The 26,755-nt window shown below is 38.5% G+C and overlaps 1 long non-coding RNA gene across 1 annotated transcript; it reads left to right on the top strand.

Moving 5' to 3' along the window:
* The first annotated feature begins 21,304 nt into the window (after nucleotides 1-21,304).
* On the top strand, nucleotides 21,305-26,403 carry LOC114625931. Its single transcript, XR_003712151.1, has 2 exons — nucleotides 21,305-21,462; nucleotides 25,980-26,403. It is a non-coding gene; the product is annotated as an uncharacterized LOC114625931 (long non-coding RNA).
* Nucleotides 26,404-26,755: the final 352 nt, after the last annotated feature.

Genomic DNA, 26,755 nt, shown 5'->3' with positions numbered 1-26,755 from the left:
TAGCTTAGAAAGCAAGTAGAAAGTACCAGCAGGCAGAGACTAAATCAGCATTCTCACATGTCACACTAAGGAACATATACTTTATCTAGTGAACAACGTAGAACCATAAAAAGACCCTGGTCATTCCCATCTAGGATCAGCTAGACAGGGTCCAAAAGAAGAGAAAGAGAGATGACTGAGCAGCTCTTCCCATGATTGAGTCTATCTAAGATGAATGAATGAATAGATGAATGAATGATCACACAGATGACTGGTTCTGATAACTCCTGCTGGGGCTTTTACTCACATGAGAAAAGGGAAGTGGCTTTCATATCCCTTTCAACTGTTCTCCCAACCCCAGCCCCCAACCTTCGTGAATGGTTTCTCTCTTGCACGCATGTGTATCTCTTCCTCAATTACTGAGATCTCAGAACTAAGCCTTACTAACTAGCTAACAAACTTACCATGCAAGGCAAGGACTGAGCAGACTAAATCAGAATACCCAAGACGTCCAGGCAGAGAATGAAAATCAAGAAAATATACTTTAGACCAAAAGAAAAAAATGAAGAAAAAAACCTATCAATTAGAACCATTCTGAGTGTGCTCTGACCGTAGAAGATTGAAAATAAGGGTGAGGACAAGCAGAGACCTGAGAAGTAGACACAAATGGTTACCCTATGAAGAAAATGATAGTGATTTCAGACAGACCACAGTAATTTGGAGAACAGTGTTAGTTTTCAATTCACTAACTTGCTAGATATTAATATACTAAATCATAATGTAATGCATTCCTTCAAAAACTCTTAGGCTAAATAGAGATAGGTAGAATCCACTTACACATACTGCTTTCTACCAGCTGCTGAGACATGAAAAATAGAGAGCATGGCACCATACCCAAAAGCACAGAAAGCCTTGACATATAAGGTAATAGTCAAAAAGAATCTAGAAGAGAGATCAAGACCATAAAATATAAGAAACAGCTTATAAAAATGCACAGTTGTATAAAGTAAATTTGGACTTGAAAAGGGGCTTGATCAATTGTGCTTTCCCCAGCCTCTCCAAGATGGTATGCTTCAAGCTGACATCAGTTAAAGATCAGTTGCCTTCCCTCTGTGATCAGGAAAAAAATCCTTGAGAGGCACCTAAAGGCTAGTAGGCATCTTCAGACAGAAGAAAGTCTCCACCAATGAGAATATCAGAAGACCTATAGCCTGAATCTTATTAAAACCAAAAGCAAGGGGACAGGGTCCCTCTCTGGAAACTTCTTAAAACTCCATTCTGACATTATGAGTTTGGTCACTTAAAGTGATCAACTATAGGGAAAGCTAAAATCTCTTCCTTAGATTTGACACTTAACATTGTTCTGTGACCTTAGAAAGGAAAGAAACTCTATGACCCTAGGTTGTGTAATCATAAAGGAATGAGATATGCAATAGTTCCCATGCTTAATTCCCAGACTTAAATGCCATTATAAGAATTAAATACAACATACATAAGAAGATGGGACCAGATGATGACGAGTGTGAGCTACCCTGTCCATTAATGGCCTTGGTGGAGTTCAATACACATTTCTTGCAGAGAACCAATGCACAGAACCTCACAGGCTCTACTAAGAGTTGATAGACTGATAATCACAATGTTTAGTACATCTGGAATATTTGGACTGTTTCTTCGTTTAATTTTCACAACTCAGCAGCAAGGCAGTTATGTATCCCCATATAAGAGCAAAAACCCTCCACAGCCAGAGAGCATCGGGAATGTTCAAGGTCACATAGCCATTTAAATGCAAAGTGCTGTGTCAACTAAGACACCAAGACCTCCCATAGACACCCACTTGCAGAGAGGAGGCTGGGGTGGCTCTAATCCTCTCAATAAACCAGACCTGAATGAAGCCCTCAAATCACATTGGGTTACATTTGCCACTCTCTCCAAGGCCTTAAACATTTTGCATATGGAATGTCCTTATTCAAAATGGTGTGACAAATCAAAAGAGGAATTCTCATAATGTAAAAATAGAATTTTTAAAAGAGAGAATGCAACTCCAATTTTAACAACAGGCTTAATTCATTTTTTTTTACATTGAAAAGGAACAAAGTCAAAGAACAAAATTCACTAATTAAAAAGAAGATCAACAAAATGAAATGTGGGGCAGTTAAAGTCATCAAAATGTCCTCCGTTTCTCAGAATTGGCCACTTTGGGGAGGTTTTGCACCTTTTTTTAAACTTCCAGATTTCATACTTTCTGTTCAGCTTTTGCAACTTCCCAAGAGTACAGCTTGAAAAAAAAAAAACAGAAAAAACTAGAACCTCAGTCCCCGTGTATCATTTCAAGCCTAAAGGCCTCTTGCAGGCTAGCTTTAGCTCTTCTCTCTGATATTGCTGTTTCTGGCTACTGAGTGGTCCTTGGATTGCCAGTGTTGCACATCCATAAAATTCATGCTAGTTTAGTCAAATCATAATGGCTATTACTTGGTTTCCAAGTAACTCTCCCAAAACACAGAGAGGCAGGAGCAGGAGGAAAAGGGGGAGAGAGAAAGAGAGATTCCCTAACTTTAACATTGGAAATAACCAATTAGAAAAATGATTTTGAGACAAGGTCTTACTAGTAGCCCTGGATACTGGCCTCAAAGTCCTAGAGCTCCACCTACGTTTGTTGCACTTGTTCTGGGACTAAAGGCATGTGCTACCATGCCCAGACATTTGAAAATATTTTAACTTAAAGATGAACATAAGTACTCACAAGACAGCATGAGGTCACCTCAAGCCTGAAAGACAATGCAAAGAATACAGTGGATAATCCTCACTGACTGGTTCTGTCCCACTAGGTTCCATGGCAATAAGCCTAGGGAGTCTTATGGTATACTTTTTCATGGTGGTCTTTCTCCTGGAAAGGAGATTGTTTATCTTCTTAAACTTGCTATTATTTCTGGAAAATGATATATCTATTCATTATCCTCCTGTATGAATACATTGTTTGGTGTGTGTGTACATGAGTGCAGTCATACACATACCATGTCAGACATACGGAAGCCAGAAGATAGCATTCAGAAGTCGGTTATCCCGTTTCACTTCATCTTTATGGAGATGTGCCTCTTGTTTCTGTGATGCTGTCTGTGCACTCCATGCTAGCTGACCTGCAAGCTTCTGGTGAGTCAATTATCTCTTTCTCCCATGTCAGCACTGAATTCTAGAATTACAGGTGTGAGCAACAGCGTCTAAATATTTTGCATAGGTTTCCAGGATCACACTCAGGTTGTCAGGCAAATCAGCAAGCACTTTTGTCCACAGATCCATCTTCCTGAGCATTTACTGAGTGCTATCCACTCTGGTACAGAATAAAAGACATTATTTCTACTAAGAGCTTGTGTGACACTTCTTATGGTGCTTTCTAACCAATACAAGGATACATTAAACAGCTGTGCCAAGATGCCAGTTCAGTTAGTGTTGGGGGAGTGTAGACAAGCTAACCTGGACAAACCCCATGGATAGTCAAATATGCAGTGAGTAACTCCCGTTGATTGGAGTGTGAGATATATATAGATAGATAGATTGATAGATAGAGAGAGAGAGAGAGAGAGAGAAAGAGAGAATATATATATATCTTATATAGAGAGAATATATATGTATATACATATGTATACATATACATATATATTCTCCTCCATGAATGTTTTGCTTTAGGAAAGGTGGGAAAAACTATACAAATATTTTGCCAAGTATGGGACTATTTGCCCCAACATCAGAAACCAAACCTTCAAGCTTTTGAAATCTTCAGTCTATTTTTACAGCCCTTTTTTCCCCCTATTTCCTTCCAGTTTATTGCCACATCTTGCTGTCTTGGGTGTTCCTCTCTTCTCGCTGTCTGTTTCTAGTCTTGTTTTAGTCAAAAAATAAAACAGTTAAGCAAAATTCTCATTTTACTCAGCAAACGTTTCTTGTGCACCAGCTCAACATGAGGTAGTCCTGGCTCTTGTAGAAGAAAAGAAAACAAGCAGAGACAGCACATTGCCGCATTCTTCCACAAGATCAAAACCAAAAGCTTGTAAGTAAAACTAGACTGAGTGGGTCTTAGAAGGCTAAACACTAGGTCCATAGTGTCTGAAACTATTGTTTCACAGATGTTAACACAAAGCCCAGTGAAGACATCCCAGTATTTAAGCTGAGCAATAAGCATCTTTCATGCATCTGGAAGTATACTACACTGATTGACATCACACAAACCCTAAAACAGGACTGACAGATTTAGTTCCATCAGTCACTGATTCTAGGTTGGTTTGTCTTTCTCAGTCTGGAATTCCTCCCTTGAAAAATACCTACCCACTGGGTTACTGAAAAGTTAGGAATTGCAGACACAGTCTTGGTTCCAAGTTTAGGGTTGATAAATGGTAATTTTATACACACAGAATGTCCTTCATCTTATGCTTGGAAATTGGACTATTAACAATAAGGAAAGAAAGTTTTCCAAGAACATGAGTTTCAATACCGATGACTGAGATGTTTGGAGAAGGTAGGGAAGTTCATCGGGTTTATCTTCTCATAGTCAGCAGCTCCTACTTGTACCAACCTTGCCTCTGTTTTGCTTCTAAAATGGCATGAGTTTCTTATTTGCCTTTGCAAAGTGAATATATATGTATTTTCTGTCACATAAAACTATAATCATTGTTTGAACATTAGTCTCTTCCTAGGCTTCATACTCAGAATGCTTTCATGGTTTCCTTAGAAAGTGACAAGATTGGGGAGAGTCTCTGACACAGACTAGGAGCTTGTACAAAGTCAGTTCTGGGCAGCTTCCCTTCTTTGATCATGTATTGACAGAATTCTGAGTACTCTCTAGGGTCCCTGCTCCCAAAGCTGGAACCAGAAAGAAGGCAGCATGAGTGCACACAAGCAGTGCTCTAATCCAGATTGTCTTTCTAGGACAAGACACAACTCTATCTTCTCTGGGAACTCTAATTTTTTATCTATAAATGGAGATAATATTGCTTATCATACAAAGACATTCTGAAAATTGAGGAAGGAAATGTCTATGACAGGCTTAATAGTATACATAACATATAATTGATATTCGAATTGGTATTGGCTTCTTGATACATCTTTTTCATCTGTGGTCAGACATTCTGAGTCTCAGTTTCTCCTTCTTTCAGTAAAATAAGGATGACATCACTCTCCCTATAGGTTTGGTATGGATTTAACAAGATCATGTATCTGAAGCATCTATCAGAGGGTCTCTTTCCTTTCACCCACAATACTGGATTTACAATCCCTGGTCTAATATCTTTCTCTCCCTCCCTCCCCCCTCTCTCTTTCTGTGTGTGTGTGTGTGTGTGTGTGTGTGTGTGTGTGTGTGTGTGTGAGAGAGAGAGAGAGAGAGAGAGAGAGAGAGAGAGAGAGAGAGAGAGAGATTTTCCAAAACTCCACTGAATATTTAAAAACCCTAAGAAAAGTCCTTTGTAACACAAATGCCCTCTGGAACTATTTCCCACGTCAGAGGTTTGAGGGCCACATGGCTGTGGTCATTTTGAGAAGCTGAATATCCAATCAAGGGTTGAGAATCTGCAGAATGCTAGGCAGTCGGTCGTCACTAACTGTCGAGGAGGCTGTGCACCACTGAGTCATGTGGGAGATGAGCAAATGCTGGCCAGCAGAAAATAGCAGCATCAGATAATGCCCTGAGGCTTTCTTGACAATGGAGTTTATTATCAGGCATGTGAATGAAATGGGGAATGCTGTCATCTCTTCCTGCAGTTTACTGAGTTTTCATTGACAAAAAAGAGAGAGGGGACTTTTGTTGCCAACACACTGCCCTTTGGAGGCTTGCTAGGACCCAGCCCTGTGAAGTTGCACTTCATGTTTCAATGAAGCAAATCTCTCCCAATGAGAGAAAAGGTTACTTCCTCCATCATGCTCCCCTGACCACTACACTTCTGCCAGATCCTGTCATGTGCTAGAGAGAGAATTCAAAGCAAAAAGCAGAGCAGCGGAGGGGGAGGGGAAGGGGGGAGGAGAAGCCACTTTTCCCTCTCACCAGCTTCTGAAGTCAAATGCAAAACCAGAGTCTTATCAAGCGTTGTGATCAAGACCCTGTCTCTGCTTATGATTCATGAATGAGGCTAGTGATGGAAGTCTATATAAGGTCATGAGACAGCCATGTTTGATATGGTGTCGTCTGCAAACACTCTTAGCAAACAACAAAATGAATGATGGGATTGCAGCTCTCCCTAATTACAGTTCATCTGAAGCTAGCCTCTGACTATCACAGGGAAATCTGGAGGCTTCTCCAAGTGAGAAAACTGAAGTCCTTTCCCTGGACTAAGATCTACCTCTACCTAGAAAAAGAAGCTCTATCTGCCTGGAATCACCCAGTAAAAACTGCTGCAGCCAAAGCTGTAGCCACCAGGGTTGGCAAAGCCTATTCTGGAAACATCAGTGAACTGAAATACACTAAGTAGCAATCACAGACCACACTAGGCAGAAGTACACAGAAATTATTTCTTCTGCTCCGTGGAAGAGGAAATGTTCTGGCTAATCGGTGCTTTCCCCACAGTGCAGGTTTTCTCACAGCAAAAAGCTTTATCTCCATCAACGATGCCGACAGGCATAATGTTAGCAATAAGGATGTTTTGCACTCTTTGCTGAACTGTCATTATCTAACTGGACGCCATTCTCAAGGATTTAAATGCAATCAAAATGCCAACAGATCAAAAACAAAGGGAAATTACCTTAAAAGACATATCTCTGTACCCAGGCTGACAACCAGCTGGGGCCAGGTCCATGTGTAATGCCCTGACAACATTCAGAATGAAAGCACTGTGTGAATAATCTAGCTAGTATCACATACATACGGCAGTACTGCCCTGCACAAACCTGGACATAAGGACACTCCTCCAACTCAATCCCCAAAGTCTTTAGGCGCCAATTCACTATTTGGGGGATAGTAAGCATGGAAGAATAGAAAGTCGTACATCTTCAGTTACATGCCCCTCAGTACTTTGAAGGGATATGGTGGCACATATGTGCAAGGGCTTGTTTAGATTTAAATGTCCCCCAGCTCACTGGAACACCTACCACATGTTCATCCTCTGCAGCCAATAACTCCCTTCCGGTTTGTAAAACTGAATGCTACTTTTCTTTTTCGAAATTCTCTTTTCCACTCTCAAAAACATTTTACCTGATTAATTCCTACTTATCTCCAGCTATCTGCTTACATTTCACTATTCTTCAAAGACCTTTACACATACCTACTCTAAAGAGAATCTGTTGATATATTGATCAATGCTTCTTTCTCAACACTAATAAAATAGCGCATGTGAGCATTTCTTTGAATGGCTTATTTTAGTTGACCTAGAATGTTACATGAAAAATAATCAAAGCAGAGACTACAGGTCTTTGATTCATATCTATATTGCTATGTGCTATTGAAAGAAGTTGAGCTTAATAAACATTTATTATATGCCACCTAACCTTTACATCAACTCTGGGAAATAAATGTAGAATCATAATTACAGGCAGGAAAACTGTGACCTTCAAAGCCTGTGCAGGGTGCATCAAATCCAAGGACAATGTTCTTTGTGCTACATAAATACCACCTCCCAAAGATTCAGACTATTGAGTATCAGCTAGGATTTTTTTTAATGAATCCTGCCAGGTTTATCACAGCAAAAGTGGCTATTAGCAATGGTTCTCAACCTGTAAGTTGTGATCCCTGAGTGAACCTCTTACAGGGGTCACGTATCTATTCTGTATATCAGATATTTACATTACAATTCATAACAGTGGCAAAATGATAGTTATGAAGTAGCAACAAAAATAATTTTATTGTTGGGGGTCACCATAACATGAGAAACTCCATTAGAAAGGCTTTAGGAAGGTTGAGAACCACTCAGCTAGTGTGAGGGCACTGTCAGATTCCTCAAGTTTTAAGGCTATGAGCAATCTCCATATGTTTAGATGGACTTGGGTGGATGACAAAAACTTTGACATAGAGTCCATAGTGCCAATAGACTCAACAGCAAACCCTGAACTCTCTATGTGCCTCTCTTAAATTTGTGACAGAATATCTATAGGCGTTGCTCCTCTCTTCTAGGAAATGAAGATTCGACATATTTACCTTGAAACCATTTCTTAAAATTTTGAGCAAATGTACATCATGTCCCCAGCACAAGGTCAGGCTTGTGATGCATATGAAAGAAATAATAGGTATTTTTATGATTGTCTACATTGCCACCAATGCTCATTGGAAAGCTTGGCTCCATAAATAAATGTATAATGGAAATGTATTTCCCATAGCTAGATGGCTTGAGTAGACTCTTCAAAAGCTCAATCCCATCAGAATGGAAATTTCTGAGATAGAATTTAGCAATAAGAAAGTAGTATGATACAGAATTAATCATAGCTGTGAATGTAGACTTAGAGTAATCCATGGGTAAAGACTTGACCTTGAATTCATATCAAGCCTGGTTCCAAGAAGCCATTTTCTGCTCCACTGTTGCTCGGGTCTCTGGACTCCTCCACCAGGTTTCCTCCTGCTTTCTCTGAACAGCCTTTTTTCCACTGGTTAATTTCTTCCCAGGTGTGTTCCTTATTGAGAGATCAGGGGAAGCTTACCACCTACCCTTGGGACTGCCAAAGCCGGAAGAACCTTTCCAGAGAGTGCCTCTCAGAGGAAGGAAGAACAGATGTGAGGCCTGCCATGGACTAGCTTTGGTGCAGAAGACTCAGGTGTCCCTGACACATGCTGTGGTAGGCAGAATCTATTAGCTATTATTGTTCAGTGATCACATGTCACAGGAATGTTAGTGGGCCTAGTCAGCTTAGAAGATATTTTACCCATTGTATCACATGGAGAAAGTGGTCTAGACACAGAGATCCTCTAGAAACTAAAAATAGTGATCTGGGAGCTGTGCTCCACATTTTCAAAAGCCAAATATTTTTTTCATCCTGGTACATTTCTCTTCCCATATGTGGGTTTGTGCATACATGTTTACATGTGTATGGGCACAAGTGTGTGTAGTATACATGTGGGTGAAAGTAAATATGTTCATATGTGTGGAGACCACAAGGAGATGGCAGTGTCTTCCTCAGCTGTTCTGCAGCTCAAATGTTGATGCGGGGTCTCTCACTTGAACCCAGAGCTTGCTGGCTGACATAGTCTAAAGAGCCAGCTTGCTCCGGGGATTCTGTCTCCACACCCTGAGTTCTGACACTACAGGTGGGAAGTGGACCACAATACCCTTCTGGCATTTCTGTGAGTGCTGGGAATCAATCTGTGGTTCCCAGACTTGTATAGTAAGCTCTTTATCCACTGATCCATCTCCCCAGCTTCCGTCTTGTGTGTGTGTGTGTGTGTGTGTGTGTGTGTGTGTGTGTGTGTGTCTGTTTGTCAGTGTGTGTCTGTGTGTCTGTCTGTGTATCTGTGTGTATCTGTGTGTGTATCTCTGTGTGTGTGTGTGTGTGGTTTTCTAATTTTGCAAATGTCTCTTCAATATTATATATCATCTTGCTACTTATGTTTGTTTGTAATTATTAATCCAAATAAAACTATATTTTGTCTCCTGATAAGGCAATTAAAATGTCAAGATTACTAATAATAATTCGAGGGGGGAAATGAGAATGGAACTCTCATGGGGAAAGAAACAAATCCATTCTCTAGTCTATGCTGGCTGATGGCACCTCACTGTATAAACCGGCAATCCACTCTCATGACTTGTAGAATAAAAATTTAGTTCCTGGCTACAGCCTAAAGGCCCAGCCTAATCTGGTCCCACCAGTCCTTCAATCACACCTCCAGCTATTCACCTCCTTACTTTTGGCAATAGCCTCCTGGAATGTGACAACTTATTTCTTCCTGGCAGATTTACACAGCTGTCTCCTCTTCCTAGAACAATCTTTCTCTCCTATGCGTGTGGGTAATGTCTTTATCCGTTCAAGACTCAGCTCCAGTACCAACTCCTCTTAAGGCTTTCCTTAGCTACCTGATTGACCCTGCCCATAGTTTCCAGTTTCTTCTAAGTCAGTGAGGCAACCATGAAATATTACAACCAATGCTCACATGGGGATGCTGAGATGAAACTAAAAATGCATGCAAAATGGGTAGAAATGTTCAATATCCACGGTGTGAAAATCAATTGCATCCTACCAGATACAGTTCGCATTGCTGTAGACATGATTTAATTATATAACTGCTGGCTTTTTACACGTTAAATTATATTTCTATAGTTATAAAATTAAGTTGTAAAAGATAAACAAAGATCCACGCATCTACACGGTCAAATAACCTCCAAAGACCTCAGATTCAAGGAAGCATATTCATTGATCTCTCCTGTCCGTTCTCAAATCGCCCACAGTTAGCCTTTTAATATTTATAGGAATAATATCCGCAATTCTTGTTTGTTTATTTTCTCCTTTTCCTACTCTGTGTACTCTGCACTACAGATCTCATTCATTCAGCAATGTTACCCACAAAGCTCAAGCATTTATTCTGGATATTTCAGAATATTTGTTGGTCCTGAACAACTGGAGCGGGGGCTATCTCAAAAGTTATTGTATGTCTGTAGAATATGGTCGTCTAGTTGGGCCGCCTTGTCTGGCCTCAGCGGGAGAGGAAGCACCTAGCTCCACAGAGACTTAATGTGCCAGGGTAGAGGAATGTCCAGGAGGGCCTCCACCCTCTCAGAGGAGAAGGGGAGGTGGGAATGGGGGGATTGATTATGGGAGGGGGTGACTAGAATGAGGAGCAGAAAAATATGTATATATGGAGCCTACCTACTAGGAAGTCTCTATAAATCATTGTCAGGTGAGTAAAGAAGTGTTTACATGCTCAAGTCAGGGGGAAAGGAAGAGCAAATATCTCCTACCTACTAAGACTACATTTAACTAAAATAAACCCTGAGCGCAAGCAATGAAAACAGCTAATTTTCAGCTTCTCAACTGCCATGGTCTTCTAAGCAAGTATCCTCTCAACTTCATCCAACAGTACAAATCTGTGGCACATTAGGTGGTGGATTTGATCCCAAAGAAGCGATCAGCATGCATGGACCATTGTTCTGATTAAACACAGCCTGCCAGAATTAAAGCACCATAGGCTGTTTGCCGAACTCCTTGGTTTTAATTAGAAGAACCTCATTTTAATCGCAAAGATACAATGTATTCAGCAGGCTCCTAGGAGTGACAAAAGTAATTAGGCCATAATACAGTGTGGCTAATCTGCACCCACTTGTGGAAATTGCCCGCTGATCAATTAAAACTGCCCAAGTTAATTCCTCAAAGCCTCATTTGGTGAACTGAGGCAGGCAGTTCTCATCATGCTAGCCTTAGGGAACAATCATCTCACCAGATCCTGACAGAAAGACAAGGAACATTTCTTACCAGCTGATTATACAAGAAACTGTAAGCACAGACATTCCTGCAAGGCTGCCTCTCTCCCTCTTCCCAGTAATCATATTTCTCCTACTGTTTTACAGACATGCAAACTAAAGCTTAAACTAAATACCTTCTTCTGACACATATCTGGTATGTAGCAAAGTTCTACTGAACCTACAGTTGTCTAATTCCCAAGGTTCTGCTGTCAGGGAGTAAGTAAGAGGCAGACCTGCAGGGGGGCATTGCCTTGGTGCTGTGTGTACTAAGATATTGCTTTGACAGATTTTTAAAATTAATTAATTAATTAATTGACTTTACCTCTTGACCTCCCTTTCTCCTTCCAGTTTCACCCTTACAAATCCCTCCCTGAATTACCTCCTCTTCTCCCCAGAGAAGAGTATCTCCTCACCCTGCGACATCCAGTCACAGTAGAACTAAACACATCCTCTCCCACTGAGGTCCAACCAGGAAGTCCAGTTATAGGAATGGGATCGAGTGGTAGGCAACAGAGTCAGAGAGACAGACTCCACTTCAATCATTAGCAGACCCACATGAAGACCAGGCTGCACATCTGCTACATATGTGTAGGGGGCCTAGGTCCAGCCTCTGCATGCTCTTTGGTGTGTGGTTCAGTCTCTGTGAGCTCCCATGGGCCAGGTTAGTTGACTCTGTTGGTCTTCTTGTGGTGTCCTTGACTCCTCCAGTTTGCTCAATTCTCTACCACAAAATTCCCCAAGCTCCACCTGATGTTTGGCTATGGGTCTCTGCATGTGTTTCCATCTGCGGCTGGATAAAACCTCTGAGGAGACAGTTATGCTAGATTCCTGTCTGCAAGCATAGCAGAGTATCATTAATAGTGCCGGGGATTGGCTCTCTTACATAGGACCTGTCTCAACTTGGGCCAGCCATTGTTTGGCCATTCCCTCAATCTCTGCTCCATCATTCCTGATTAGCCACATTGATAGATACTATAGATCCACCTACTTTGCCCATAGGAAATGAAAAATAAGTGAGACTCTAGAAAGGAAAGAACAGCTATCGGATGCTAACTCAGGCTATGTAGTGGTCACTTTGCTTTCATGGTGAAGAATACCCTGGCGGCCATGGGGTTTTGGATGAACATAAGGATGTACTCAAGTAAGGAATCTGTTGCCATCTTTTGTTTAAATCTGGCTTCTTTTACAGATCTGCCATGAGAGACCAAATATCACACGGTGTTTTAGATATGAATAAGGAAATTATGTCATCTTTCAAACTTTGTGAACAAAAGGGGGCCCTACATGATTTGGATTATCCAACCACAGAAAGCTGGTGGGTGAGAAGTAGTTGGTTCCTGCTGGACTCCCCTGGGCAAATCAAGGAACAATGTGGTATTTCTTCCCTATGAATGACCATAGTAGTGGAAAATATAAATGGAGCCAGGAAGTGGTCATTCACTCCGACCCACCTGCAGCACGTTCAAAATAGCCAGTGTTTGCTAAAATAAACCTCTACATTCTAAAAATTCTGTCTACTTAGCACTATTTACTCAACAAAGTTTATTAATCATCTAGCTGTGTCAGAGACTGTACTACAGGTGCAGTTTCTTAGCCATAGGAGAGCTCAATACATTTGAAATCATAATAATTTTATTGGTATAGCAAAGGCTCAATAATAGCAATTTATTATGCAATGGAGAGGATGGAGGATAAGAATGAATAAAAAAAAAATGGGCTCAAGCAATACACCAGGACACAATCCTTTGACAACTCTTGGCCCAGTTGGATAATTGCATGAAAGTTAATGTTTTAAGGTGAAACTAAGTGTTCTCTAGGAGAGCATGTAAGGGCTTGGAAAAGGACTTAGCTCACATGTGCAGTGACAAAGAAGAAAAGTGAATAAATTTTAGTTGAAAGGTAAATGTCTTCTGCTTACTGTTGCTCATTTATTCTTAGGTCAAATGCTTTAACAACTGCACCCAAGCAAGGGAAGCAGGTAAGCTAACAGTAGATCTTGACTTCTTCCTCCATTCCTCTAAGTCCAATCCCTTAGTCTCAACCCCAGCTCTATAGCAGACCTTCTTCTGTAGCCTCTCCTCACTCCCTGCCCTCATTCCCAGGGGACTAAGCAGATCCTTGTGAAACAGCCTGCTCTCCTCCCTCCTGTGGACACCCTCAGACTCCTTTCACAGCCCATCTCCATTCTGAAATATCAGCTCCCAGTACATAGGAATATATCTTACTTTGAAACCACTAGTCTCCACACATATCAGGATCCCAGAAGAAGTTCCTACTAGGCAACACATAGTCACCACAGCATCTGACAAATTAGAGAGGGAAAAAGAAATCAAGGCACAAAATACCAACCCAACAAACATAAGACCAGATAACAGCAACTAGAATTACAATCTTCTTGGGATTCCAGATGCCTAGAGACCGGTGTAAAAATGCAATCTATGATGGCCAGGACAACATGTCACCACAAGAGGCCAACAATCCTACCACATCTGGCCCCAAGTACTGCAAAGTGCTGAATCAGGCAGGAATCTGACATTAGGCTAGAACAAAGAAGTAATTTCAGTCAGGAATATAAATCTTAGGCTAGAAAAAGGAAGTAGGCTTCAGACATGAAAATGACTTTGGGCTAGGATAGGGAAGTAGGCTCAGATATTTTGGTAATCCTGATCAGCCCTTAGAAACAATGATCACAGGAGTATTCACAGAACCTTGTTTATTGCCTTGCTTGTTCTTTGACTACTTGTGTTTATTGTCTTGCTTGTTCCTTGACTATTTGCATCTATTGTATTGCTAGTTCCTCATCCTAGAACTGACTTTAATACTTGCATGTAATCAAAATGGGATAAAAGCATAAAGGAGGAGGGGGGATGAGATAGAGGGTTTCTAGGGAGGGGAAATGGGGAAAGGGGATGACATTTGAAATGTAAATAAATAAAGTATGCAAAAAATAAATAAAAATAACAAAGAAAAAAGACAAATATGATAAACACAAATATGATAGAGATTCTCAAAAAGGATATTCATAATTTCCTTAAAGAAATCTATAAAAACACAATGAGTAGAATGAAATAAATATCATAGTTCATGACCTGAGCATATAAATAGAATTAGTAAAGAAAACTCAAACTGAGGAAAATGTGGAATGGAAAGACTTGGGAAAGCTAACAAGAACTTCATAGACAAGCCTCACCACAATGGAAAAGAGAATCTCAGGCATTGAAGGCGCAATCGAAGAAATGGATAGCTTAGCCAAAGAAAATAATACATCTAAAATAGATAGTCCTGGCAAAAAATATCCAGAAAATCTGAGATACTGTGAAAAGACTAAATCTCTTTGTTTGGTCCTGTTTAGCTGTCATCTCCTGGAGGCCTGCTCTTTACTATATAGGAAACAGAGAGAGGAGTAGATCTGGGAAAAGGGGGATAGGCGCTGCTGGGAGGAATGGAGGGAGGAGAAACTGTAGTCAGGAATCTATTTTTAATAATAATAGTAAGTAACATTTAAAAGAAAAAAGAATTATAGGAATAAAGGAAGGAGAAGAAACACAGGGTAAAGTCACCAGAAATATTTTCAACAAAATCATAAAAAAAAATCCTTAACCAAAAGAAGAAGATGCCTGTGAAGGTACAAGAAGCAGACAGAACACCAAATAGACTGGAGCAGAAAAGATAGTCACCTCAACACATAATAATCAAAATATTAAACATAAAGAACAAAAAAAAAACTTTGAAAAGCAAAAAAGAATAAGAAATATCCACAGGCATATTTACTATTAGAATTAGACCTGGCTTCTCAGTAAAGACTCTCAAAGTTAGAAAGAAGGGCCTGGAGAGATATTCTACAAACTCTGAGAGACCACGGATACAGGCACATATTACTTTACCCAGAAAAACTTCAAATCACAACAGAAGGAGAAAATAAGAGATTACATTATTAAACCAAATGTAAGCAATATCAGTCTATAAATCCAGCCTTACATTAGAAAAATCACTAATCATTATCAAGCAGGCTTTATCCCAGAGATACAAGAATGTTCAACATGCATTAAAAAATAAATGTAATTCACTTTATAGACAAACTGAAAGAAAAAAAAACACATGATCATCTCATTAAATGAGAAAAGGTCTTTGATAAAATCCAATTCCCCATCATGATAAAAGTCCTGGAAAGATTAGAGATATAAGGGACATACCTAAACATAATAAAGGCAATTTACAGCAAGCCCGTAACCAGCATCACCTTAAATAAGGAGAAATTCAAGCCAATTTCACTAAAATAAAAAAAAAAGACAAAAGTTTTGCACTCTCTCCTTATCTACTCAACGCAATACTTGAAGTCTCAGCTAGAGCAATGCAACAACTAAAGATGATCAAAGGAATTAAAAATTAAAAAGAAAGAAGTGAAGGTATGTTTATTTGCAGATGATATGATAATATACATAAGTGACCCTAAAACTTCCACCAGGAAATGCCTACAATTGATAAACCCTTTAAGAAAACTAGCTGGATACAAAATTAACTCAAGAAAATTAGTAGCCCCCTGGTATACCCAAATGACAAACAGATTGAGAAAATAATCAGGGAAACAACAGCTATCACAATAACCTCAAGAAAGATGATATATTTTGGAGTAACTCTATCCAGGCAAGTGAAAGACTTGTGTATGAAAAAAAAAAACCTATGAGGAGCTTAAGAAGTTATTAGAAATGAAAGCATCCCCCATGCTCATGAATTAAAGTTATTACAGTAAAAATGGCCATCCTACCAAAACCTATCCATAGATTCAATGAAATTCTCATCAAAATTCCAATACAATTTTTCACTAATCTGGAAAGGAAATTTTTCAATTTTATATAGAAACACAAAAGTCCCAGAATACTTAAAACAGGCCTACGTAATAAAAGAATTATGAAATTTATAACTATCCTTGATTTCAAGTTATACTACAGAGCTATAGTAACAAAAACAGCATCCATTTGGCACAAAAAAGAGACAATGAAATTGAGTTGAAGTCACAAACACAAACCCACACACTTATAGACACCTGGGGTTTTTTTGTTGTTGTTGTTTTGTTTTGATTTTTTTTTTAAGAAAGCCAGAAAGACACGCTGGAGACAAAGACAGCATCTTCAACAAATAATGTTGGTCCAGCTGGATGGCAGCATATAGAAAAATGAAAACAAATCCATACTTTTTACCCTGCACAAAACACAAGTTCACGTGGATCAAAAACCTTAACATAAAACCAGATAGGAGATACACACTAAACCTGATAGAAGAGAAAGCAGGGATTAGCATGAAACATTTCACAGGAGAAGACATTCTGAACAGAACACAATAACCATAGGCACTGAGATCAACAATAAATGGGACCTCATGAAACTGAAAATTTCTGTAAGACAAAGGACACTTTCATTCTGACAAAGCTTCAGTCTGTAGACAGGGAAAAGATTTTTTTCCAACTACATATCCAATAGGAGGGATAATACCCAAATATATCAAGAACTCAAAAAACTAAATATCAAGAAATTAAGTAACCCAATTTAAAACTAGGGTATGCATAGCCAAACATTAGGTGGAGAACGAGGCTAAATTGGAAAGGTATATCATGTCCCTCCCCTCAGGGAACCTCAAGGCAGACAAAGAAAAAATTGGAGGAGCCAGAGGGGTCAAGGACACTAGGAGAACACAGCACACAGAATCAACTAAGTAAGCCTCATAGGGGCTCACAGAGACTAGAGCAGCAGCCTGCATGGGTCTGTGCTAAGTTCCATGCAAATATGTTTGTTAGCTTGGTATTCTTATGGAACTCCTAACAGTGAAAATGGGGGTGTCTCTGAGACTTTTGCCTTTTCTTGGAACTCTTTTCCTCCTACTGGGTTGATTTGTCCAGCCCTGAATATGAGGGGTTGTGCCTAGTCTTATTGTAACTTGTTATGCCATGTTCTTTTCTGAAAGGAAACAGAGAAGGAGTGGACCTGGGGAAGGGGCAGGTACTGAAAGAAGTAGAGGGAATGGAAACATGGTTGGGATGTATTCTATGAAAGAAGAATAAAATAAAATGAGTACATATCTAAACAGAGAATTCACAAAAGAGAAAACGTAAATGCCTGAGAACACTTAAAAAAGTGTTCAACATCCTTAGCAATCAAAGAAATGAAAACTTAACTACTTAGAGATATCATCTTAGACCCATCAGGATATATAAGATCAACAAAACAAATGACAGCTTATTCTGGCAAGGATGTGGAGTATGGAAAATATTCATCTATTGCCGTAGAATTGAAAACTTTTACAGCAACCATGGAACTCAGTGTGATGGTTCTTCAGAAAGATGGAAATCAATACACCTCAAGATCTAGCTATACCACTGTTGGACCTGTACCCAGACAACAATTTATAGTACCACAGAGGCTATTGCTCAATCATGTTCATTGACACTCTATTCATAATAGCCAGAACTTGGAAACAATCTGGAAGTCACTCAACAGACAATGGATAAAGAAAATGTAGTATGGTTGATAATTGTTTGTTAATAAAATCTAAAATGATATCAAGTTTCTTTAAATGTTAAGCAACAGCTTACAATATGGCCCAGCAATTCTTCTTATGGGTTTCTACCCGAAAGAAATTAAAATGTATATGTACAAAAGAAGAAAAAGGAAAAGCATGTATGTGTGCTCATGATAACATCATTCAAATATCTAAAAAGTAGAAGTCAACAATAGTAATACAAAGTTTTTATATGGATTTGTTATTCTGGCTGATTTGAGTATCAATCTCTCTTGAATTATGTGCACTTGTCTCAATACTGGAAATACTCAGAACAGTATATCTAAAACTTACACTGGGCTGGGGATATAACTCCATCTCAGAGTGCTTACCTAGAATGCACAAAGCCCTAGGTTGGATCCACAAAACTATGGAAAAAGCAGACTTTGCTGTTACTGATATTATTTTATAGATATCTGCTCTGTGATGCCCCTGTCCTTATCCTCTGCTCTGCTCCTTCAGCAAAGCTCATTTGCCTTTGCTAGGAAACCTCAGCAACAGCATATCCTCCATCTGGTTTAAAATATTTGCTGGGCAGTTTTCCTGGAAATTGTCAGTTGATCTTTGGTGAACTGATTTTCACCAACTATGTGTTCAATTGATGTTTTTGGTGAACTGCTTTTCAACAGATTGGTTTTCGGTAAGCTGAGAGCCACTAAATAGCTCTCGCTCTCGTCATGTGTTCTCTCACTCCTCTGAGCCTCATTCTCAGTCATGGAAATCTGAGTCCATTGACAGTCATGTGTCATTAGCATGTGATGCTGTCAATAGGTTCCAGGCTTTGAGACCCGACCTTTGTCTGTTCAGATTTCTTGGCTGCTGGGTCACATGTAGAAGGGTGTAAGCCAGAAAGCATGAGGATTCTGTAGACTAGTAGTCCCACCTTTTTTTCTCAACAACCAAAAGGCTATTTATTCAAAGTCATCCAGAAGTAAGATGTACAAATATACATGTATATGTATGTCTAAACTTTGCTGACACTGGAGCCATGGGGCCCTCCCAAATTGCTTGGCAGACATTCCTTATGGTGTCTTCCAAGTTCTTCAGTGTCAACAGGCATGCTGCATATCACGGTCCAAAGGAAATAATTTTTTAAATGATGGAATATCAACTACCCCCTAAAATGTGAATAATTATAAAGAATCCCATCACTTGGTACAGGAATTTCCTTCTTATACATCCAAATGGCTCTTTCCAATTTGGCTATGGAAAGAACACCAATTTCTATTTTAAACAGACATCAGATCAAATTCCCCTTCTGTTTCTTCCTTTTAATATAAATTTGGGATGTCTGTTAACCTTTCTGAACTTCAGTGTTCTCATCTCTAACAAATGCATAAAACATCTATGTTTGCAGATGGCTGTTATGCTCAACCAAGCTAATATATGTATTCTACTGTCTGTAGGCATACAACATGCACTTTCCTTTCTCCTTCAACTCCTGCCTCTGGTCTGCAGTTCATGGGACATAAAGGTTTGAATGTGATGTGTCTAGCCTTCAAATGCAACCTCTTTCAAAGGAGCTACCAACACTGGAAATAATCTGTGACCACAGGCTCAAATAAAGTTCACATTGATCAGTCACTGAGAACCCACAAAGAAAGCATATATCACAGGAGGCAATAAGCAAAGCTGAAAATAGTTAAAAACCCAAATGAATTTGCATCTGAAATATCATTTCCCTTCCACATTTCTCAAAACTCTATTTCCCTTGTGGCTATAAGCATTTCTCCAGAATTCTACTGGAAATTTCCTTTCTAGACCTTGCTATTCTTACCAGTCTCTCAGGGGAAATAGCCTTGATCAACTGCTTTAGTGAATGACTCTCTTCTCTAACTTCCAAATCAAGGAATTTACAGAAGGTGAAATAGTGTACCAGGTAAAGAGACAAAAACATTGAGTACGAGTGGGATTCTCAGGAATTAATCTAGAATTCTCTGAAGTATCCATCTGAAAGAAGAGAACATAAGGAAGAGAAACATGTAGGTTGAAATTGTCATGATAGTCCATTTGGTAAAGTGCTTGCCTTGAACTAAGACTTGAGTTCAGTCCTCAGAACCCACAGAGCTATATGTTGTGGTGTACGCTTGTAATCCCAACACTAGGTAGGAGGCAAGCAGATCCCTGTGGCTTTGGGAGCAAGATGCATAACCTAGTCTAGTCGGTGGGTTCCATGCTAATGAGTTCCACATCTTAACAAAAGGTAGACAGGACCTGAGGAATGACACCTAATGTTGTACTCTGGCCTGGACACACAGCCAAACACATACACACACACACACACACACACACACACACACACACATACACAGACACACACGATGTCAGGGAGCAGAAGACCAAAGGAAATACCTCAAATGTAGTTTGTACTGCCTTCCTGTGGGATAATCTTTGCCAGAGCACACAGACCCAGACAGGAAAGCCCAGATGCCTTCCATGTGCTTGTTTGCCTTTATTTAACACCATCTGCCAAAAGACACTTAAGGACAAGCACTGAGCCTCATACCTTACTTTTTATATTACTGCATTTTATTTTACATCGTTTTGTTTGGAATTTAGACTTCATCCGAGACTTCTTGATTCTTAATGTTGGAATGAAGAAGTAAACATTAAACTGAGACTCAAAAGAAGAAGATGCTTATCCCTATTTTAAAGTATAAAAATTGCATTCAGCTTTGCTTTAAGGCACAATGCTTTGCAATGCATGACACTGCTGCTTAAAACCCACTAGGGTTCACCACATTCAAACATGGTGACTTGTACTTTTAATAGAAATTAAATTACATGCACTTATCATGTACAAGATAGGGAAGCCAGAAGAATGCCAAGATAAACTAAATCAATCAGGCACAGATAGACAAATGCATTAAGATCATGTTTATATGTAGCATTTTTAAAAGTTGACCTCATACAAATAAAGGGCAGAGCATGTTAATCAGGCACAGGAAACACCAGACAAATGACATGAAATGTCAGGTAAACTGGAGGAATACACTCAAGAGAATTATTATGCAACCTTATAACTAACTACATTGGTCACAAGAGCTGACAGTAGATAGAAACTCTTATACAAAGATAATGCCTACAAAAGGTAAAGTATATTAAAACTTATATGATGTCATCACACAATTTTATATATATATAAATATGTATATAAATATATACAAAAATATAAATAAATGTATATAAATATGTATATAAATATATATATGTATAATTATATCAGATATATAACCTCCATTACTCATTCTCAGATTTTTACATCTCAGTTTTCACCATCGCCATATTTGGAAAACCTTCCCAACCACATTAGGCAATCCCACAAGGCTATCCTAGCTATGGACAAAGCACTGCATCAAAATATCTGACATATTCTGTGCCTGTGTGATCCTTAGCTCCCTAAGGCAGAGGCCATTGGTTTCACCTGTCACTTGCCACATCTCAGCTAATGAAGGAAGAAGGAAAATAGGAGGGTTGGCAACAGGAAGGTGGAATAAGAAAACGGAAGCTGGAAATGGACAAATTTTTTAAAAGATGAGAGCCCTTTCGACTGCCATCTTCTGCTTATGCCTATTTTGTGAGTATATTTTGGTGTGTTTTGAATGTGAGCTATGGTGTGTGTATGTGTGTTTTGAGTGTGTGAGCTATGGTGTATGTATGTGTGTTTTGAGTGTGTGAGCTATGGTATATGTACAGGGGGTGGGGGGTGCACATGTGTAGGGCAGAGGTCAACATCATTTTTTTTTCTTTTACTCTCCACCTTATTTTCTGAGACAGGGACTCTCACTGAACCTAGAGCTCACAAGCTGGCTAGCCAGCTGGTCAGGAAGCCTTTGAGGATTCTCCTGTCTCCACCTCAAACTGCAATCTCTGCATAACTAGCTTTTTACGTGGATTCTAGTGAGCAGAACTGACTGATTCATTTCTCATAGCCTTTCAGTGATATTAGCAAATGTAAGATCCCACTGCTTTTAGTAATAAGCAAGTGGCTCCTAACTCTTCAGTCCTAGACACACACACAACACACACACACACACACACACACACACACACACACACTCCTGTCTTCCATTACACCAATTCATTGACTGCCCAGGAAAGTTGCTGATGAGATATTTCTCATCAAGTCATGCATAATTGGTTTAATGTTTCAGTCTCCCCAAAGCATTTGCATTTTAATAGGGGACAACATTTTATTAGCATTAATGTTAATTATTAAGCAAAATAGCTTCATTTTTACAGCACTTTAGACTTTACAAGGCACATTTACATATAGCATCAAATTTATGTCCACAAAGGTGAGAAGAGCAGCAAGTTTCTATAAAGAGAACGAAAGTTACCTTGAATTCCAACTTCTTTCTGTGGCAAGACGCATCTCTTTTACTTGGAGGGAGGAGAGACATTTAAAATGAGGTATCACTGGCAAACAAAGAAAAACTCTCAACTCTACATCATCTGTAGATTATTAAGCATCCCTATAATTTAATGGGGAATTTTTACTTCATTATTAACAGCAAATAATACTCACTGTATCAACTTTTACCTCCGAGGGGCAATCCTGATATGATTTTTTTTATTGGAAGAACAAACAAAAATCATTAAACAAGTTCCATTCATGACTGCTGAATTTGGGACTTAGTCCACCTGGTGATTTTTGTCCCTTTTATTTTTCCCCTTAGTTATAGTGGAGATCCACTGGAGATGAGAAAAAGGAGATCCAGCCCTTGTCTTGGTTCTCTGGGTTCAGTCATTAAAAGAATTGAACAAGAAAAATGATGTTACCTGTGGAGAATCTTGCAAAGTTTACCAATGGCTATGGAAAAATTGTGATATACTGAGAACTTCTAAGACTGGAAATACCAACCAGGAAACAGATAAGATATAATCAAGTTCACATCTAGGGGAGCAAACAATTACCACATATGAAAGTAAAGTAAATCTGACAGTCTATGCCCTGTGTCACCTTCCAGCTAGCACACAGCATTGCCAAGTTCGTGACAAACATTGCCAAGCAGTTTGAACAAAGAAATGTGGCATTAAAATTCCTTTTTATTATTTTAACTATGTGAATATGTGTAGAGTGGGTAGATGGGAATTTGTCTGTGGATGGGAGTACCCACCAAATCCAGAAAAGGGTGTCAGATCACCTACAGCTGGAGTTCTGGTGGACAAAAGCTGCCATATGTACACTGGAAACCCTAATCCTTTGAAAGAGTTGCAAGTGCTCTCAACTGCTGAGCCATCTCTACCCCCACAATTAGAATTATTTTGAATAAAATGTTCAGCATTCATTCAATACGTACTCTGAAGAATAAGAAAGAGGAATAACAAAGGAAGAAATCAACAATAGGAACTAATGCAGAGGTGGTTCATTTACTAAATTTAGCATAGACTTTTAAAAATTATGTTAATGTGCTGAAAAACATCAAGAGCAGGCTACAGAACACTATCAGAAAGGGAAATCTGTAATAAAGACTCAAACAGAAATTAAAGAATTGAAAATACAATAACTAAATACTATAATGATTAGATATAGTAAATTAAGGGCAGCTCATACAAAGACTGGTAGTCTGAGATACATCAATAGAAAACATCCAGTCAGGAGCCTGGGGCAAGGGGAATAACAGAGTATTGAAAAATCCAAACAAAAGGATAGAGGGGGAAATCTATAATGAAGAATTACTCTATCATAGATAATGTAGCTCTAATATTATAATAGCAATTCTTTTAGGCAAAAAGAAGTTTTAGAGATAAGAGGACTTCTTTGCAATGACAAAAAAAGATGACGTACCTAAAAGACTAAATACTTTCCATGCACTTGTACAGAAGGCCACAGGATTAGGGAACTATAAGGAAACAGACAAGATGATAACCATGGTGGAAAGTTTACCAAACTTCTCTGTAATTGTTGGCAAACACAGGCAAAACCCCAGTTTCATGTTTCTTTGCCTAAACTTCTTGACAACGATAGTAATGAATTTACCAGTGCTATGTCATTGCTGGAAGGTGATACCTGTCTACACTAGAAATAGAGACAGATTTATTTAACTCCACATATAGCAAATAACTTTCTATCTTCACTTGATTAAACCCATTTCATTATATCTAGTCTGTATTTCCCACTCACAACCTCTTGAAGGTCAGAAAAATACCCTGAGATTTCTAAAACACTGCCTGCCCTAATGATATTCCTTGAAATATACTTGGAGCACACATTCAAATTGTTATAGACTGTAACATGAAAGCAAGCTTTAATGTGTTCCAACATTCACATCATTTGAAATATGTTGTAAGGGGACACAAGTTGTAATCAAAACTAATAATAATAGAATATTAAGAAATTCTTAAATGTCTGAAAATTAAACAATGTCCCAATGAACTACCATGAATGAATGGTAAAAAACCAATGAGATATGAGAGATCATGTTAACTAATGCTGAGGATGTAACAGCTTAAAGCATGTAGCAATCAGCTAAATCTGTTTATATGTTAGAAAAGATAAGCTGCAAAAATCATCTCAAGGAGTTGACATTTCAAGAATAATATTAAACAAACACAAATGAAAAGAAAATGGAAGGAGGGGATAATTTGGATGGTGGCATGGACAAATCAGAGAAGAGTTAATGAGTCAACAGTTGGCTTTGAGAAAACTAATAAATCAATGAAGGCACAGATCAATGAAAAGCAAAGAGAGAAAGAGATGACAAAGATGAAAATGTCAAAGCTTAAAACCACTTAATATCATTTAGAGAAATATTACTAGGTCTCAGTAGAGTGCTGGACTCTGACTATGGAACAAAATATTCAAAATGTAAAGATATCAATTGCTTCAAGTTAACATATATGCTATGATCTTGGTATCAAACACTCAGACCTGTTCATGAATGTTAGCCAGCTGACGGTAAATATATAGAAAATATAAAGGGCTAAGCAGAAATGAGATAATTACAAAGAACAGTTAGATAAGTTACATTATGAGATGAAATTAAGATTGATCACAGAGTCATAGTTAACTAAGTCTATACAAAGATAAACAAAGAGATAAATAAAGCTAAAAATAGAAATACAGAAACAGGCTCAGCTACTATCATGAAAATTACAATGAAGATAACACTGTTGTTCAGTGGAAAATAATGAAGATTAGAAGCTTTTTCCTTTATTTTATTTTATATGCATCAATGTTTTATGAGCTTTATGTCTAACATTCATGTGTGGGAGACACCCAAGGAGGCAGGAAGAAAAAGGTTAGATCCCCTAAACCTGGAATTACAAAGCGTTATGAACAACCATGTGAGTACTGGGAACCTGCAAGGGCAGCCAGTATTCTTAACTTCTGAGCCATCTCTCCAGTTCCAAGAATGATCTGTCAATAAATGGCGTCTTGATAGCCATGACTATTATTAAAAAAGAATGTCAAGTCCTCAGAAGCATTTCATATCTAGATGAAAAGTTCAAAACAATAGTGTTCTTATAAAATAACCTAGAAGAGTATCCTGACACTTTGAATAGACAAATATTAAAAAAAAAACAGGAGAGATATACACTTACTAACCACAAAGAGAAAGATTGATAATTTAAAAATTCAAAATTTCATTTTGCTTAGTGATAACACATGTTCACAGTGTGGTGTTTCTATACTTGCCTACACTACATATAGGTAATACTCATCAGTCCTTCTTCTGCATTCCCCTAATCCTTTTTCTGACTCTCAAAATTGCTCATTAGCTCACATGTTGGCTCTTTGTTTTAGTTTCAAGAGAACAAGTGGTACTTGTCCCTCTGTACCTGTCTTGTTTCTCTTAACATTATGTCCTCCATTCTCTTACATTTTGCTGCAGATGACAGGATATTACTGTTCCTTGTGACTTAATAATATTCCATTGTATTATATATACCTTATTTTCTGTATCCATGAATCAAAGCACAGAGGCTAATTCTGTGTCATAGTAGTAAGTATTTTTTCTGTATGTTGATATCATTTCCTTTGAATATACAGCTGGGAGTAGAAAAGATCAATCATTGGTAACTATAGTTTTAGGGTTTTGTTTTGTTCTGTTTCATTTTGTTTAGAAAGATCTTCATGTTATTTTCTAGGGTAGCTGCATGAATTTATATTCCCCACCAAAAGAATACAAGAGCTACTTTTTCATCCACTTACCCACCAGCATCTATTATTTGTTGTTAATGGCTACCCCAAGAGGAGAGAATTGCAGCCTCGATTTTTTTTTTTGATTCTCCAAAGAGTATTGGGCATCAAAATATTAGAAGAATTTCAAATTGGTGATCAAGCAGAGCACCCAAGAACTTAGAAAATAAGAACAAAGCAAAGGAAAACGAAGTATAAGAAAATAAATGGACCACAGAAGACTTCAGTCAAAGAGAGGGAAAGTGACAGTTTGTTATTTGAAAAGTAATTAATCAAATTGGACAAGACTTTAGAGAGAATGGGGGAGGGGAGGAGAGGAAGAAATACCATTAAATAGGTAAAAAGTTAATAAATGCTACATAAATTCAGAAACACTGAGGATTGTTTTGTAAAACTATACCCTAACAAAGGGAACTATCTAGACAAAATAGTCAAATTTCTACATATATATGACCTACCAAAACTAACACTGGAGGATATAAAAACTTGAATTGACAGAAACAAGTTGTATGATTAACAGTAAAAACAAACAAACAAAATGTCTTCTGAAAGACCCAAGGACTGGGTGTTTCTGTTATTCAACTTGATCAAACTTTTAAAGAAAAACTGTAACACCAGTGATTCTCAATCTATATCATAGACTGAAATGGAAAGAACATTCTCAAACTTATGAGGAGGAGTTATCATGAGCAAAATCTGAGAAGTACACACACACACCATAAAC

This window comes from Grammomys surdaster, unplaced genomic scaffold (assembly GCF_004785775.1).
Source record: "Grammomys surdaster isolate TR1022 unplaced genomic scaffold, NIH_TR_1.0 224, whole genome shotgun sequence".
NCBI classification, from domain to species: domain Eukaryota; kingdom Metazoa; phylum Chordata; class Mammalia; order Rodentia; family Muridae; genus Grammomys; species Grammomys surdaster.
This window is presented reverse-complemented; position numbering and strand designations above follow the sequence as displayed.